Below are 6000 nucleotides of genomic sequence, written 5' to 3'. Positions count from 1 at the left end.
TTTTGTTGGCCAACAAAAACCAACTTCAGAAGTGATGTCATGTGCTGGTTTACTTTCCGTGTGTTTTTTCTTCTCTGAGCATGCCCAGTCTTGCTCATCTGATTTTTGTCTGCCGAAATCTGTACTGACTGAGGAACAAGCGGCCGTTCTGTTGTTGGCCAACAAAAATTTTATAGCATGCACACCAGATTTTTTTCGGCCGAAAATTCGCAGTTGGTTGTCGGAAGCATCATACTAACAAACCTACAATCGGCCGATCGGACGTTGGCCGACAATTTACGGCCAACAATCTGTGCATGTGTACGGGGCTTTACTGTAGTGTTGTTAACCTTCAGCAGAAAGTGCTGTTATTGGTGGGATTTCCAGGTGAATCACGCCAATGGATTCACTAACTACTCCCTACACACATATTTAAGCCAAAGGACACTCATCTTTTTCTGAGTCAGGAGTACATGGAGGGGAGCAAAGCTTCGAACCATCCCAGATATCCTAGACATTTTGAAGATATGACTTTGACACTATCTGTGGTGTTTTCAGATGTACTTGCCTACCACACTAGAAGGCCATTTGTTGCTAAAGTCTTCACCGAGTCTGAAAAAAAGACATGAGCTCAAAGGAAGAGACCAGATTGGGCTATGGCTTTAAATTTGTTTGGAAATCTGCCAATACAACCTTTTGGGGATTAAACAAAACCTGCCATGATTGCTGTTGTTCATCCTAAGAGATGTGGTGCTACCAGTGTCTGCCCGAGACACTCGCTCCATTGTCCTCTCCATTTGTTTGAATATGAAAGTGCTGCCAAGCCAACAATCCTGTCCATAATCCTGTTAGCTGATCCCATTGGGGGTGGTTGGAATATACATACATCTCTTATCACTGTATAACGTCTGTGGGACTTTATTATGGATTTCTAAGGTGCCCTCATATCCTACAACTGGTTCTGAATCCAGCCTCTAAATTTGGGTTTAATCCATTTTTGGTTCAGCCCACACACCAGTACAGAAAGTGAGGAAAAGTGTCCATGAACAAAAACATGACAGAAGTTCTAAATGTTTCTCACTCTACCTAAAACTAGAAAAAAATGGCTAAAGCTGGACTATTTTATGTAAGGAATCGGCTGGAGGTGGATAGTCAATATTATTTGAGTCTTTCGGGCAAGGATCTTTAAATTTCCTAAACCAAGGGGTTGGTTTATTGTCTTTCAGACTTTAGAAAGGCCCGACTGTGGCCAGTGAGAGTAGAAAATGTCTCAATGGCAGTGTGAGTAAACTATACCTCAGGCTTGGTGGTGAGTGGGAGTAAAAAACTTACATAGCACCTGTGTTCCATAGGCGGAGGCACAGTGCCCCATCATTAGTATTAGTGGGAGGCACAATGCCCGATCATTTGTATTAGTGGGAGGCACAATGCCCCATCATTGGTATTAGTGGGAGGCACAATGCCCCATCATTGGTATTAGTGGGAGGCACAATGCCCCATCATTAGTATTAGTGGGAGGAACAATGCCCCATCATTAGTATTAGTGGGAGGCACAGTGCCCCATGATTGGTATTAGTGGGAGGAACAGTGCCCCATCATTGGTATTAGTGGGAGGCACAATGCCCCATCATTGGTATTAGTGGGAGGCACAATGCCCCATCATTGGTATTAGTGGGAGGCACAATGCCCCATCATTGGTATTAGTGGGAGGCACAGTGCCCCATCATTAGTATTAGTGGGAGGCACAGTGCCCCATCATTGGTATTAGTGGGAGGCACAGTGCCCCATCATTGGTATTAGTGGGAGGCACAGTGCCCCATCATTGGTATTAGTGGGAGGCACAGTGCCCCATCATTGGTATTAGTGGGAGGCACAGTGCCCCATCATTGGTATTAGAGGGAGGCACAGTGCCCCATCATTGGTATTAGTGGGAGGCACAGTGCCCCATCATTGGTATTAGAGGGAGGCACAGTGCCCCATCATTGGTATTAGTGGGAGGCACAGTGCCCCATCATTGGTATTAGTGGGAGGCACAGTGCCCCATCATTGGTATTAGTGGGAGGCACAGTGCCCCATCATTGGTATTAGAGGGAGGCACAGTGCCCCATCATTGGTATTAGTGGGAGGCACAGTGCCCCATCATAGGTATTAGTGGGAGGCACAGTGCCCCATCGTTAGTATTAGTGGGAGGCACAGTGCCCCATCATTAGTATTAGTGGGAGGCACAGTGCCCCATCATTGGTATTAGTGGGAGGCACAATGCCCCATCATTAGTATTAGTGGGAGGCACAATGCCCCATCATTAGTATTAGTGGGAGGCACCACATCTACCATCAAGTATATGTATTACTGTCATCCCTACACCTTTGGTTCTACACTCATACATGAACTCTGTATATTTGTATAAATTGTATACTTTCAGATCTTTTACAGATCTATTTTATCTTTTTGTCATTTAATAAAATGATTTAATTTTACCTTTTTTGTGGAAGTGTATTTGCCGGTAAAATCCCGCACCTAGGGGGAACCCTTCGTCTATTCAATTTAGTATTAGTGGGAGGCACAATGCCCCATCATTAGTATTATTGGGAGGAATAGAACCCCATCTTTGATATCAGTGGAAGAAATTGTGCCCCATCTTTGGTATCAGTAGGTAACATAATGCCCCAGTGGGAGGGACGATGTGTTACTTCATTTATATTAGTGTGAGGAAATATGCCCCATTGTTGGTATTAGTGGGAGGCATAGTGCCCCATTTTTGGTATTAGTAAGAGGAATAGTGGTCCATCGTTGGTATCAGTGGGGAAAATAATGCCCCATCGTTGGTGTCAATGGGAGGCATAGTGTCCCATTTCTGGTATTAGTAGGAGGAATAGTGGTCCATCGTTGGAATCAGTGGGGGAAATAATGCCCCATTGTTGGTGTCAATGGGAGGCACAGTGTCCCATTTTTGGTATTAGTAGGAGGAACAGTGGTCCATCGTTGGTATCATTGGGTGGGATAGTGTCCCATCATTGGAATCATTGGGCGGGATAGTGCCCCATCATTGGTATCAGTGGGAGGAATAGAGCTCCGATGTTTGTATTAGTAGGAGAAATTGTGCCCCATCTTTGGTATCAGTGGAAGGGATGATGTGTTCCTTCATTTATATTAGTGGGAGGAAAAGTGTCCCATTATTGCTATCAGTGGGAAGAATAGTGCCCCATCTTTGATATCAGTAAGAGGAATAGTGCCCCATCTTTGATATCAATAAGAGGAATAGTGCTCCATCATTGGTATCAGTGGAAGGCATAGAGCCACATTGTTGGTATCAAAAGGAGAAATAGCGCCCCATCTTTGGTGTCAGTGGGAGGGATAATGAGTTCCATCATTTATATTAATGGGGGGAATTATGCCCCATTGTTGGTGTCAGTGGAAGGAACAGTGCCCTGTTGTATGTGTCAGTAGAAGGAATGGTGCCTAATCATTGGTGTCAGTGTGGGGAATAGTGCCCCAAGGGTTGGATAAGGGCAAGCAAAGGGTATACATGTAGTGACCTAAGCCAAATTGAAGTTTTTACTCCCACTGGTTGAAGGTTGGCGTAGACTAAGCTAGCGGGCTTGTTTGAAAATGTAAGTAAATACCACTTTACATAAACTTTTTTTAATACTGAGTCTGTAGTTCAGTTTTAAAATCAGAATGAACAGGTTGCATGTAAACTCAGAATGAATAGGCTGCTGCCCTCTTAGTATTTTACTTCTTTCAATAGACTCCAGTCTTCCCCCATTCCCACTCTTTCTCCAATTACAGTATGTCATTGCTGGCAGCGAAAGTAGCATAAGAAGACCGAGATGAAGAAATATGAAAATAAAAGAACATAAATGAGTGAAAGACACATCTCTTGCCATAATATTAGTCCTTGGTAATCTGTTGGGTAAATAATTGTTGCCTCCACATCCCCTTTATAAATGGGCACCTTGTCTGAATCTCTAGTTGCAGATGGTGTTTTATACAATTATCTGTAGACAAGTTGTAATTCTTTTCATACTCTTTTTCGTCTTTTAAATGTTTTTTTTTTTCTTTAATTCCAACTTTCTCTCACTCGTCCTGTATCCACGCTCCTCTCCCTCCCTCCCCTTTCTTCCTCTAGCTGTCTGTTGGCACAAAGTCAAAACACGAGTCAGACTAGTTAACTTCGGGCCTGACATGTTCCCCAACTTTGCCTATTTTTATCTTGCACCCGGTTTCACCTAGACCCCCCAAATTTGGGGTCCCAGCTCCTCCCCCTTTCCCTGACGCCCCTGAATTTTTTGAGATTTTTCTGCCCAGCCAAACGCATTTGAATTAAGTGTAGAAAGTTGTGCGGGGGGAAGAGGTGAGAGTTTTTCTGCTGAGAAAGGCAGAGAGAGAGCCCTCGCCTTGCACGCAACTTGTGTGTGCAGAGGGTGAGGGGGTCCGAGGGAGACGCCCTAAGCTACCCCCCGAAGTGGATACCCTTAAATATTTGGGGTGCAAAGGAAGAGTGCCAGACAGAGAGATGGTTTCTTCTCTTCTTCGCAGAGAGGATGCGCAGAGGGAGACAGGGGGGAGGGGGGGGTGCACAGCTCTGGGTGACAAATCTCCCAAATTAATTGTACACCTGGTGTGTGCACTAAGGTAAGTGAGCAAGGCGGGGGTCTGGGGGTAGGGTTAAAAAAAAGGCAGTGGGTGCCCTTATAAGATGCAGGGGGGAAAAGGGCTCTTTAAAACGGAGGGGGTAAGGGTTGGGTGTGGGGTCAGCTTCTTTGTCTTTGCAGTCATGCCATCTCCCCTCACTTCTTTCTGTCTTCCCCCCCTCTACCCCTCTTCTTTCTTTCTTTCTTTCCCCCCATCACCTTAAAGATGGTCAACCTCGGCCAAAGAGCTTACAGTCCCGTATGACCCTTTGGCATAAATCTCCGACGAGATGGCTAAATGCCAACCCGAACGCCCGTTTAAGACCAATGTCCTTTTTTTTTTTTTCTTTTGGCTGCTTCCTGCCACATGTAGCTGCACACACAGAAGGTCTTTTTGGGTAGTGCCCACTCCTTTATGCCACGCATCATACCAGCACAGTGTCCCCTGGCACAATGATACTGGCACACATGTCATGATATGACGCACACAGACTAATATTGCTGGGTAACAATTGGATATTGTTTTTGATCTACCCCCTTGAGTGAATTTTTGGGGGATTTCTATGCTGTTGTAGTTGTTGCTGTATTGGTGTGCATGATGGTCTAATGCTGGGCCACTTTTTTTTTTTTTTTTTTTTGAAGCAATGCAGCAAATTTGAGCTTTGCTTGCTGGCTAACTGTATCTATTGTCTTTACAAAGAACACGTGGGCACCCCTTGCAGTTTTAGGAAAAAGAGGTTTAATCTCCAAATGCAAAAAAAAAAAAGGGTTCTTTACTGTTAGAGCTGTGTACATTCAAAAACACTTTAGATTGTTTTTTTTTTTTTAAAAAAAGAAAGACAGTTGGATGTTTTCCTACAGGAGCAACATGTACTTACAGCTGTATACTTGGTTAAATAGTGACCCAGGGATTTATTTGAGTACCTATGGTGTCAAGAAGGTTTTCCTTTTTTTACCTAAGGACTTTTTTTTAGGAGCCGGTGGTGTCAGGAAGATTTTTTTTTTGCCAGTTTGAGTAAATTTGACTACTTTTTTGACTAGGTAAGTTTGGGTTTAAAAAAAAAAGCATTTTGAATTCTGTTTTGGTGATTTTCAGTCTATGTAAATACCTTTATCTTCCTGTTTAACTGAACAATTGGGCAAATACAAATATTCATGAAAGAAATATTTTTCTTGTCTACCGAAAAGGGTTCTTAATTGTAAGAGCTGTGAACATGTACAAAAGCCTTAGAAGACACAGAGCAGCATGTACTTATGATTTTGGCTAAGCATTGTATAATGTTGACCCAGGGATTTATCCCATTGCCATTAGGTGTCGGGAAGAATTGTTTTGTTTTTGCCTATTCAAGTCAATTTAACCATGAATTTTTTTTTATTGGATGAGCTT

The sequence above is a fragment of the Pelophylax lessonae genome (assembly GCF_965119305.1).
Source record: "Pelophylax lessonae genome assembly, chromosome: 4".
Classification (NCBI taxonomy): Eukaryota; Metazoa; Chordata; class Amphibia; order Anura; family Ranidae; genus Pelophylax; species Pelophylax lessonae.
The sequence above is the reverse complement of the archived record's forward strand: the minus strand, read 5'-3'. Positions refer to the sequence as shown.